Source organism: Mobula hypostoma, chromosome 6, assembly GCF_963921235.1.
Source record: "Mobula hypostoma chromosome 6, sMobHyp1.1, whole genome shotgun sequence".
Classification (NCBI taxonomy): Eukaryota; Metazoa; Chordata; class Chondrichthyes; order Myliobatiformes; family Myliobatidae; genus Mobula; species Mobula hypostoma.
Window position 1 is genome coordinate 137,474,945 of NC_086102.1, and position 12,781 is coordinate 137,487,725.

Below are 12,781 nucleotides of genomic sequence, written 5' to 3' on the forward strand. Positions count from 1 at the left end.
TCTATGAGATTCGTCAGACATGATTTTCCTTTCACAAATCCATGCTGACTTTGTCCGATGATTTCACCACTTTCCAAATGTGCTGTTATCACATCTTTGATAACTGACTCCAGCAGTTTCCCCACCACCGACGTTAGGCTAACCGGTCTATAATTCCCCGGTTTCTCTCTCCCTCCTTTTTTAAAAACTGGGGTTACATTAGCCACCCTCCAATCCTCAGGAACTAGTCCAGAATCTAACGAGTTTTGAAAAATTATCACTAATGTATCCACTATTTCTTGGGCTACTTTCTTAAGCACTCTGGGATGCAGACCATCTGGCCCTGGGGATTTATCTGCCTTTAATCCCTTCAATTTACCTAACACCACTTTCCTACTAACATGTATTTCGCTCAGTTCCTCCATCTCACTGGACCCTCTGTCCCCTACTATTTCTGGAAGATTATTTATGTCCTCCTTAGTGAAGACAGAACCAAAGCAATTATTCAATTGGTCTGCCATGTCCTTGCTCCCCATAATCAATTCACCTGTTTCTGTCTGTAGGGGACCTACATTTGTCTTTACCAGTCTTTTCCTTTTTACATATCTATAAAAGCTTTTACAGTCAGTTTTTATGTTCCCTGCCAGTTTTCTCTCATAATCTTTTATCCCCTTCCTAATTAAGCCCTTTGCCCTCCTCTGCTGAACTCTGAATTTCTCCCAGTCCTCAGGTGAGCCACTTTTTCTGGCTAATTTGTATGCTTCTTCTTTGGAATTGATACTATCCCTAATTTCTCTTGTCAGCCACGGGTGCACTACCTTCCTTGATTTATTCTTTTGCCAAACTGGGATGAACAATTGTTGCAGTTCATCCATGCAATCCTTAAATGCTTGCCATTGCATATCCACCGTCAATCCTTTAAGTGTCACTTGCCAGTCTATCTTAGCTAATTCACGTCTCATACCTTCAAAGTTACCCCTCTTTAAGTTCAGAACCTTTGTTTCTGAATTAACTATGTCACTCTCCATCTTAATGAAGAATTCCACCGTATTATGGTCACTCTTACCCAAGGGGCCTCTCACGACAAGATTGCTAATTAACCCTTCCTCATTGCTCAAAACCCAGTCCAGAATAGCCTGCTCTCTGGTCGGTTCCTCGACATGTTGGTTCAAAAAACCATCCCGCATACATTCCAAGAAATCCTCTTCCTCAGCACCTTTACCAATTTGGTTCACCCAATCTACATGTAGGTTGAAGTCACCCATTATAACTGCTGTTCCTTTATTGCACACATTTCTAATTTCCTGTTTAATACCATCTCCGACCTCACTACTACTGTTAGGTGGCCTGTACACAACTCCCACCAGCATTTTCTGCCCCTTAGTGTTACGCAGCTCTACCCATATCGATTCCACATCTTCCCGGCTTATGTCCTTCCTTTCTATTGCGTTAATTCTTTGTGTTAACAATCAACATAATCTGAGGATGTCCTGGGTCAGCCAGCATGTGTTTCCACACATTCCAGCACCTACATAGCATGCCCTCAGTACACAGCAGAACAACAGAGAACACAACAAACATCAAAACAAGCCCCTTTACTCCCTTCTACCCACCCACCTTTCACATGCAGACAGTCCTGCAACTACAGAACACGCCTCCATTCTCCAGTCTCCAGGCTTTAGGCATTGGACTTCAACTTCTGGACTTCCGATGGACTTTCAGATGATAATCTTTAGCCTCAACCACCCCAGACTAGCTTATGACAGGATCCCGAACTCCAGGCTTGTCAACTGACTGGCTCTAGTGCCTCCTTGGGCCTTATGGACATCTGATCTTGGAACCTACCAACCCAGAGCAGCCCGACATTCACAAATGTCCTTCATCATCCCTCCACAGTGTTGTACTTTGAGTGTAGAGCAGAGGCTTGGACTCTGGATATCCTTCATCTAGCTATGCATGCACTCTGGGTACCAAATGTAACCAAGTTCTGAGATGCTACCTGCCATTGGGCCTGCTTATGTTGTCATGAAACATTCCATTCATTTAGACCCCACCATTCTCACTTCTCACTTGTCCCTTATACAAATGCTGACAGAGGCAAACACCTGCTAACATAACTCAGTCATGCAGTGGTTTGCATGGAAAGTGCTTTAAGCACTGCAGAAAAAGGGGTGGGGGGGGGCCAGTGGATCCTGTCCATTGGTTTCCTAAATAGACCAGCCTAGTGCCTTATCACCAAAACTTTGAAACAAACAGGACAAGACATTGCTTGGTTGTGCTGCGAGGAGGGCCCCTCCCTGTGAAACCTTCATATATGTCTGGGGTTTTAATCTCATCATCACACATTGCCCTTGTGGCAGCCATCTTCCATCTCCATCTTGGAAAGATGCTGAGTTCTTTGTTTAAGCTGACATCGAAACTTTGCACATGCTCTATATTCTGCTCTTGGAAGACCCCAGTGAGACAAATAGTAACTGCGTCCATAACATTATTAGCTCGGTGTAAGTTGTCAAGTTGTCTGCCTGGCACTTTGTAGTCTCCCGCTATGACATGGCCAAACGTTGTAGGTTCAGGACCTCATACTGAAGGATTCACTGTGTGAAAACGTCACAATGGCTGTATGGGGAAAGACCCTCCGATATTATGTCAAGCAAATTTATATGTATATAAAGAGAATTACATGGTTTGTGCTGAGAATGCGGGTACATGAGTATGCTGTGTAAAAAAAATCTCAAACTTTACAATTAAAAATATGCCAACTAGATACCTTTCAAAGGGTTTTCTTTCTGGAATCATGTGGAAATTAAAAACCTTCACTGTCAATTTTTACTAACAATGTTTTATAGTCATCCCTAATATTTTGTAAAATTGAAACTTTGTGTCACTTTGCTATCAAATATTACTTTTATTCCACTTGAGGAAAATTGAATACTTTGCGCAGAAATAAATATTCTGTAATCAATTTCCTTAATGATAATACCAAATTATGATTATATTGAGATTTTTTTTAAATCAAATTAAAATTTGTCTTGGAAACCCATAAGACATTTGAGCAGAATTAGGCCAATTGGCCCACTGAGTCTGCTCCACCATTCAATCATGGCTGATCCTTTCTCCCCCTCCTCATCCCCTTTCCCCGGCCTCTCCCTGTAACCTTTGATGCCTTATCCAATCAAGAACCTACCAAGCTCTGTCTTAAATACACTCAACAACCTAGCCTCCACAGCTGCCTGTGGTAATAAATTCCACAAATTCACCATCCTCTGGCTAAAGAAATTTCTCCACATCTGTTTTAAATGGACACCCCTCTATCCTAAGGCTGTGCCCTCTTGTCCTAGACTCCCCCACCATGGGAAAAATCCTTTCCACATCTACCCTGCCTAGGCCTTTCAACATTTGAAAGGTTTCTATGAGATCCCTCCCCATCCTCCTAAATTCCAGTGAGTACAGACCCAAAGCAATTAAACATTCCTCGTATGATAAAACTTTTGTTCCCAGAATCATCCTTGTGAACCTCCTCTGAATCCTCTACAACACTAGCACAAGTTTCTTAGATGAGGAGCCCAAAATTGCTCACAATACTCAAAGTGAGGCCTCACTAGTGCCTTATAAAGCTTCAGCATCACATCCTTGCTCTTGTATTCTAGACCTCTTGAAATTAACGCTAACATTGCATTCACCTTCCTCACCACCAACTTTACCTGCAAGATAACCTTTAGAGTGTTCTGCACAAGAACTCCCAAGTCCCTATACATCCCAGATTTTTGGATTTTCTGCCCGTTTAGAAAATAGTCTTCACATTTATTTCTGCCATCAAAGTGCATCACCATGCATTTTCCAACATTGTATTTCATTTACCACTCTCTCACCCATTCTCCTAATCTGTCTAAATCCTTCAGCAGCTTACCTGCTTTCTCACCACTGCCTGCCCCTCCACCAATCTTTGAATCATCTGCAAACTTGGCAACAAAGCCATCTATTCCATCATCTAAATCATTGATATACAGCGTAAAAAGAAGTGATCTCAACACCAACCCCTGTGGAATACCAGTAGTCACTGGCAGCCAACCAGAAAAGGATCCTTTTATTCCCACTTGCTGCCTCCTACCAATCAGCCAATGCTCTAACCGTGCCTGTAGTTTTCCTGTAATATCATGGGCTTTTAACTTGGTAAGCAGCCTCATGTGTGACACCTTGTTAAAGGCCTTCTGAAAGACCAAATATACAACATCCAATGCATCCCCTTTATCTATCCCATGTGTAATCACCTCCAAGAATTCCAACAGGTTCCTTAGGCAATATTTTCCCTTATGGAAACCACGCTGACTTTGTCCTAACTTGTCATGTGTCACCAAGTACTCCATCACCTTATCCTTAACAATTGACTCCAACATCTTCACAACCATTGAGGTCAGGCTAACTAGTCTATAATTTCCTTTCTGCTGTCTTCCTCCTTTCTTAAAGAGTGGAGTTACATTTGCAATTTTCTAGTCCTCTGGTACCAAGCCAGATACCAATGATTTTTGAAAATTATTACAAATGCGTCCACAATCTCTACCGCTATCTCTTTCAGAACCCTATGTCATGGGGGTGGGGGAGGGGAACACTGGGAGCAGACCCAAATGCAAGACACAGGCACGGAAGTACTAGGAACAGGACTTGACTAGAGAGCTGGGACAGGAACACAGACTTGGGCTAGGAAAGCAGGACCAGGACAAGGAACTGGGAATTAGGAGCCTGGGCTTGGACTCCGAGCCAGAAACTGGACAAGGACCCAAAACCTGGGTCTTGACTCGGGCTCGGACCCTGGAACTAGGCGAGGACAAGATGTGGCAAGGCAACAGGACTGGACGTGGCGGCAGGACACGGGACTCCAGGGCAGGACAAGGCACTAGCACTGGATGAGGACACAAAGCTCAGACTTGGACTTGGGAGACTGGAACACAGAACCTTGGTAATCTTGGGAGACAGGAATGCGGAACACAGAGCCTTGGTCTTGATAGACAGCAACGCGGAATACAGAGCCTTGGTCTTGAGAGACAGGAGCGCGGAACACAAAGCCTTGGTATTGAGAGACGGGAACATGGAACACGGAGCCAGGACCCCTCCTTGGGAACAGGACATAGGGCCGGGACTCATACACAGAACACAGAGCCAGGACCCCTCCTTGGGAACAAGACGTAGGGCCAGGACTCATACACAGAATTCTGAACACAACAAGACGGTTCCCAACTAAAGGTAGTGGTAAATGGCTGGACCTACCCAGTGAAGGCGTGGACACAGAGATGGTTCTCAATACAAGGTAGTGGCAAACAGCCGGACCTACCTAGTGAAGGCATGGACACAGAGACAATTCCAAACAACAAAAGACAGTTCCTTAACTAGAGACAGCAAGGCTCCAGTCTTGCTCCAGCAGAAGAGCTTGACGGCAAGAATAGGCAAGGCTTGGGATGGGATGGGATGGGATGGGATGGGATGGGATGGGATGGGATGGGATGGGATGGGATGGGATGGGATGGGATGGGATGGGATGGGATGGGATGGGATGGGATGGGATGGGATGGGATGGGATGGGATGGTTTTGACAGGAACAATCCGGCAGCCAAGCCCTGGTCTCCAGAGGTATTTATGTATCTGCGCAAACGAGAATCATGTGCCTCAATTAGAGCATCCTACAGAACAATGGAAAACCGTAAAACCTGGAATACGGATCGATGGACCGGACCATGGATCGGAATGCGGACTTCACGGACCGGACCATGACACCCTAGGATGCAGTTCATCTGGTCCGGGTGACTTATATACTTTTCGAGCACCTTCTCCCTTGTAATAGTAACTACACTCACTTCTCTTCTCTCACACCCTTCAACATCTAACAGACTACTAGTGTCTTCCACAGTGAAGACTGATGCAAAATACTCAGTTAGTTCATATGCCATCTCCTTGGCCCCGATTATTATTTCTCCAGCCTCATTTTCTAGCAGGCCTATAACCACTCTCATCTCTCTTTTTTGCATACTTGAAAATGCTTTTACTATCTACCTTGCTATTGTTTGTTAGCTTGCTTTCGTATTTTCCTTCCTAATGAACTTTCTTAGTTGCTCTCTGTAAGGTTGTAAAAGCTTCCCAAACCTCTGTCTTCCCTGTAAATTTTGCTTTGTTGTATGCCCTCTCTTTTGCGAGATCTATACACGAGATTTCAATTCCAATTGATTCGTGATGCTTTGGTTCTAAAATATCACCAAGTTATGCCGGTATTATTTGGACCTTTAATCAGTATCCACAAAGGCCATCAGCAAGAAAGGGACATTTTTCCGACAGGAACACTCACAACTTTGTGTGCAGAAGATAATCTTTGAGAAGCTTAAGAGTACCTTGATGGAAGTGCTGTCGAACCCAGACTACCCAGCAGCTGGAAGAACTGTCTTTTTGGTGGCAGTGTCCGTGTCTTTTTGTCTCGGACACGAAGTTCAATGGGAGAATCTCAGGAAACCAACTGGCTTCGCAGGCGGAAATGTAAACTGTTGCTGGTTGCCTTGGTTAACCATCATGTGATCTGCATGGCCAGTCCAATGGCACTGTTACCCTGCTTTGGGTCCGTACTCCGGTTTCTTTGCAGTACATTCAAGTGGTGCACTTTGAAATTTGAATACATCAGTGACGGATAATCCGAGAGCGAAACAATATCGCCGCAATAAAGTAATTGAATTTGTTTTCCCACTATCACTTATCGTTTCTCATCCGTTTTCAAAATGCTGATTCAAACTGTGTTAATCGGTTCACAGTTGATTTCCCTCTGCGCTTGTATTTATTGCACAAATGACATTAATTTTATCCGTTAAATTACGCTAGACAATGAGGGGTGTTTTCGGCTTTATCTATTCAGCTACTGGTAACGGTGACCCTGTTTCATTTTAGCGTCAACAAAGTGAAGAGTTGGAAAACCCTACTTGAAATTGACGAAGTTATCAGTTTATTTAAACTAGAGACATTTTCCTTCTCAGCACCATGACACTTCCAATCCGGTTTAAACCAAGCGAGCTCTTAATTAAATACCACAGTGATAAAAAAAAGTTTTAAAAACCCATCCAAAAATATTGTATTATGTAACGCTATTGGAGCGAAAAACTACAAATGCGGGAATTCAGAAGCAAAAACAGAAAATGTGGTTGTTGAGTCCAGAAGCTGACTGAGGCGATGTTACCAATAATCAGAATGAGAATCAGGTTTAACGTCACGGCACATGTCATGAAATTCGATGTTTAGCGGCAGCAGTACATTGCAATACATATTAATTAAAACTGTAATTTACAGTAAATATATATACATTCAAAAGTTACATTTTTACAATAAATATATATACATTCAAAAGTTACATTAAATAAATAGCGCATATTCAGAAAAAAGTGGTGACGTGGTGTTCATGGACTACAGAAATCTGACGGCAAAGGGGACGAAGCTATCCCAGAATCGTTGAGTGTATTCTTCAGGCTCCGGTACTTCCTCCCTGGGGGTAGCATGTCCTGGATGATGGGGGTCCTTAATGATCGGTGCCTTTTTTTTGAGATGTCCGTCATTTTGATGATACTAAATGAAAACGCAGCACACCATTTTCAATTTCTTGACTGAGACTTGAATGCTAAGTCTCCCAACATACAACTAAGAGTATAACTAACTGTGAGCCATTTTGATACCTTGATATGCAAAGATAAAGTCTGGAGTTAGCAGATAACTTCTTTGTCCAACAAAAGACTGCAGATGCTGGGAATCTGGAGCAACACACAAAATACTGGAGGAACTCAGCTGGTCAATCAGCATCTATGGAAGGAAATGGACTGTAGACATTTCGGGTCGGGACCCTTCATCAGGACAGGATCGGGACCTTTATCTTGGAAACAGATTTAGCATATTCATTTGGGAGTTGCCTTGTGATTCAACAGTATACTGTTTATTGAAAATTCTATTCATTTGTTAAAATGCATATCTCTGGAATTACATGTAACAGATTATTAAATTTATATACACAATTGATTTCCATTTTATAATGTATTGACCTAAAATCGGGTCAATTCTGAGACTTACTGATGACAGACCTAATGACACTTTTTATTTGTTACATTGTACACATTAGAAGCATTCTTTTTGCTGCTTGCTAGAATAAAATCCTTTCAATTGTTCTTTCAAATTTAAATTTGCACTTTTGTGAAACACTGAACATATTCTGTTAATTGTCAGTACCTATAATAGTTGTATCAAAATTGACATTGGAATGTGATTGAAGAGGCTGTATGTATATCTCAGGCACTTCAAGTCAATCACTCTCTTGTACATTGCGATGACCAAGTAGTGCAGGGTTCTGTGAATTTTTTTAAAAAGCAATAAGATAATGATAGATTGATTGTATTCAATTATGATCATAACAATATTTTTTCAAATATTTTATGGATTTATGAAGATTATTTACTAATTTAAAGATATGATGTAAAGATGTCCTTTAATTCACTGCCAGAGGATGATGTACCACTATCTTTTTTTCTCTATTTATATAAGCAGATAGCAGAATTAGCCTGAACTGCATGTCCAGTTATTTCCGCCTATTGAATTTTTGCTCTTCACTTCTGGATCTTCATTTCAATTTGCAATCAAACTATCAATATGGCTCACAATTAGCTATACTTATAGCTGTATGTTGGGAGACTTAGAACTCAAGTCTCAGTCAAGAAATTGTATATAATGATTAGATTCTTGAAAAAGAGAGGGAAGAAGAGGAACCTATTAGCCAGTTGGCTTAATATGCATCATAGGGAAAGTATTAGCAGCTATTATTAAAGATGATACATTGCGTCACTAAGAAAAACATTATGATAATCAGACAACTCAAAGTAGCCATTGCTTCACAAAAAGGAAGCAATGTTTGACGAATTCATTGATTTTTTTTTGAGAAAAATAACACATGCAGTGGACAAAGAGAAATCAGCAGATGTACTAAAATTACCAAAAGCATTTGATGATGTACCATGCCAGCTGTAGAAAATAAAAGCTCAAGTGCAGGAGATTACATATTGTTGTGGATAGATGACTGACTTGCAAACAGGAAAAAAGAAAGTAAACATAAATATGCCTTTGATGGCATGACACAGGAACAGGGTTGGGGTCTCAACTTATTACAATTTAAATAGTATGCTTGCATAAAAGGACTAAAGGTATGGTGCCTAAATTTTCAGCTGACTGAAAGAGTAGGAATGTAAATTGTGAAGCAGTAATAAAGAGGGGGCTATAAAGGAATATACAGTGATTAAGTGAGTGAACAAAAATCTAGCAAACCGAGTTATTGTTCAGATTAGTAGAAAAACTGAGAGAAGAAAACATAGCATTTAAATAATAAGAAATTGTCAGTCTTCGAGATACAGGTATTTGGGTATTCTGGTGCACAATTTTCAAAATACAGTCACATTAAGTAATTAATAAAATCTAATCATCAGGCCTGCACAGGCAGACACCTCCAAGTCTCCACCCAGCTAACAGAAGTCACAAGTTCCCTGCCACTCATTTCCAACTAATAACCTGCAGCCTACTAAAACCCAGCTTTTATCCACAGTCCTTGTTGTTGTGTATTTAATATTATAGTAATACTGGAGTAATTTTGTAAACATATTGTTTGTTTAATCATTCTTTGTTGTTTATATAATTTTTATGGTTATATGCAAAAATACATGAATTGCATATGCCTCGCGTAGACTCTTATTTTGGACTCGCCTTTCTTCCTTTGAATTAGTTTAATGTTTTGAAGTTACAAAACATAACAGTGGTGACGAGATATTTTTAAAAACAAACCCAAGATGGCCAGCAACCTGTTGAAGTGCAACAGGCCATTCAAATTGAAAAACACTGAAGTGAGGAATGGTGAGTGAAAAAAGCAGCCCAGCAGATGCGGAGACTGTTGAGTTAAAAACAAGGCAGTAAACAGAAAAATTTAGCATACATAATCAGTGAGTTTCGGATGGTAATGACAGAGGCACAATGGAGTTGCAGTCAAGAATGAGGTGACCATGAGCAATATTGCAGCATCTATACACAGGTCAGCCTGGCAGGGGCTCACATACACCAGACTAATGTAGGTTTCACGGTGGAACTTGCTACATAGTAGGACACATGCAAAGAGAGTGTCGTCAGGCAGCCACAAATAAATGGACTGCACAGGGAAGAGAAAAAGATAAAAAGTCAAGTTGCAGTTTCAACAAATGCACTAATCTGCATACTGTTAGTGACCAATCTGATAATGATGAGCGTGATATTGGGCAGTGCAGCCTTAAGGTTTACAGTGTGAAAATTTACAATGGACAGGCAATATGTTGTACGTCAGAAATGAACATTAAATTAATTAAGTAACACACACAAAATACTGGAGGAACTCAACAAGCCAGGCAACATCTATGGAAAAAATACAGTCAACATTTCAAGCCGAGACTTTTTTCCATCGATACTGCCTGGCCTGCTGAGTTCCTCCAGCATTTTGTGTGTGATACTTGGATTTTTAGCATCTGCAGATTTTCCCTTCTTTGCGGTTAAACTAATGAAAATGGAATTGGAATCTGGCTCGGCTGGTGCAGTCATTCCATAAAATGAGTCTGAACAGCATTTCACAGATACTAAACCGAAGCCTGCAAGTTCCTACTAAGAACTTATATTGGAGAAAATATCCTATGGGAATGATGCTCGTGACAGTGAAATAAAACAACCAATACGCCACATTGAGCTTGTATGCGGTAAAAACAGGAGGACCAGCATTGTGGGGACATGATTGTCTGAAACAATTAAAACTTGAGGGAGATCCATCCACAATTTGCATACCACATTCCCTGCAACAAAGTCAACTGAAAGTGAGTTAACAAGGTCAGTGGATGATGCCACAACTGTCACCATGCTAAACACCAGGAACTGTTGCCCAACGGAGGACAAACAGGTGTTGGTGCCTACCTCTGTGCCTCTGGTTGGAAAGCATATTGGACCAAGGAAGGATCATGCTCGGAGGAATTGTGAAAGTGACAAAAGCATGGCCCGAGTACAACAGCTTTTGTAGATAACATATCTGAGAAAGCTTCTAATTTGTTGATCAAAAAGTTACTTGTGAAACGTAGCTTGGTTTTAAACTGAAAGTAAGCTTAAGGAGCTTCATGAAAGTGATAAGCATTTGGCTTTTGTAGGTTTAACGAACCAGAATCTACTCTACATGGATTAATGTTATTGCATGAACTTCAAGTGGAAGACAAAAAGCTGCTTGTAAAAGTAGATGTAAAAACCAAAGCCCCGCTGGATAAATAGAAGGCCAAAAAGATAGGAGTCAATGGAGTAATGAAAACAGAGGATTCATCAGATGATGTTGTGGACGAAGAAACCAAGAGGAGAGATCTGATCGTAAATGGAGCAATAGAAGGATTAATAAGAGAATGCTCCAGTGAACTAAATGAAACTTCCCAAGATCAAGATGCGCAAACTAGAAAAAGAAAAAGGAAGAAAAAGAAAGGTGAACCATTTCCTGCAATCTCAGAGTCAATTCCCACAACCAACACAGAAGAATCCCCAGAATCTGAGATTATTTTCACAGCCACAAGTCTCACCTGCTAAAAGGAGTGATTCCCCCCCTTCAGCAAAGACATTATCACACAAGAGTAAGAGATCCTCCTCAGCAATTAAATCTTTAGGCTGAATGGGACAATTTAAAATTTACTATGTTGTGGATATCCTTATAGAGTTGGTTGAGACCTCCATCGGTTAGAGTTAATCATGGATATTGCATCCCAGCTGTCTAGATATGCAAGCCTAGGCAGTACAATATGGAGAATAAGCTGTTGCCCATGTAGCAAGCTTCCCCCTCCATGCTTCTTATGAACCCAAAGGAACAGCGGAGACTGGTACAGTTGGTACCAGCAGCATTTCAGGAGTTGCCAGTCAGCTTTGAACCCAATGTAGGACTCCAGCTCTGGGTTTTTCCCTCGGGGTTTACTCCTGAAGCCTTCCCCATGGGTGGGTATAGCCGCAAGGCAGCGGAGGTTTGAGATCAGAGTTTTCCTTCTAGATTAGCTGCCAACCACGGCTAATGAGCCCCATTTGACTGAAGCGACTGATTTTAAGGCACCAGTAACCCACCTTTCCCCTTCTCCTGTCAGTAGAAACGGGCAAGAGCTGGATGTGATTGTCAGAGGCTATTTTAAGCGCGTGCCATTGGGAGTATTTAATAGGTAGCGGGAGCTTGTGCCATTACTACCCCCCAGCTATAACAACCTTAAGGATAGTAGTTGCATTATATAATATACTGTGTATATAGTTGAGATGCATTCTCTATTGAGTTGGAGTTTATAGCTAAGCAGGGAGAGTGTGTATTTGATATTTCAGTAAAATTTGAGTAATCTTGTAATACATTTTTTAATTAAGCATTTTTCATTGTTTATGTAATTAATTATGGTTATATGTAAAAATATGTGAATTGCATACGTCATCACGCTACCACATGATGCATGCACACTCGCTTAAACACGAAGTTAGACTCTCATTTCAGACTCCTTTGTCTTCCTTTGAATTAGTTTAATGTTTTGAAGTTACAAACCATAACAGTTGTTCACTTTTATATGAACCAGCTAGCCTCAATGAGTTGCTCCTAGCCTTCAGTTACCATGTTGCCTTGTCATGTTAAGTATCCGTTCTTTCTTGTTTTGTGGGCCCCCCCCCACCCCCGTGGCTTGTTATTTTGCAGTTTATGACTAAAGTGTTTGCTCACTGCCAAATCACTCCGCTACTCTGTATT

General features: G+C 41.2%; 1 protein-coding gene across 2 annotated transcripts in view; it reads right to left on the reverse strand.

Moving 5' to 3' along the window:
* LOC134347658 (thioredoxin domain-containing protein 6-like) overlaps positions 1-6,467 on the reverse strand; it is a 79,092-nt gene extending 72,625 nt beyond the window's left edge. For both annotated transcript variants that reach the window (XM_063050027.1, XM_063050026.1), the window contains exon 1: positions 6,354-6,467. The gene's annotated coding sequence lies outside the window, so the exon portion shown is untranslated. The remainder of the gene's footprint in view (positions 1-6,353) is intronic.
* Between the last annotated feature and the right edge of the window lie 6,314 nt (positions 6,468-12,781).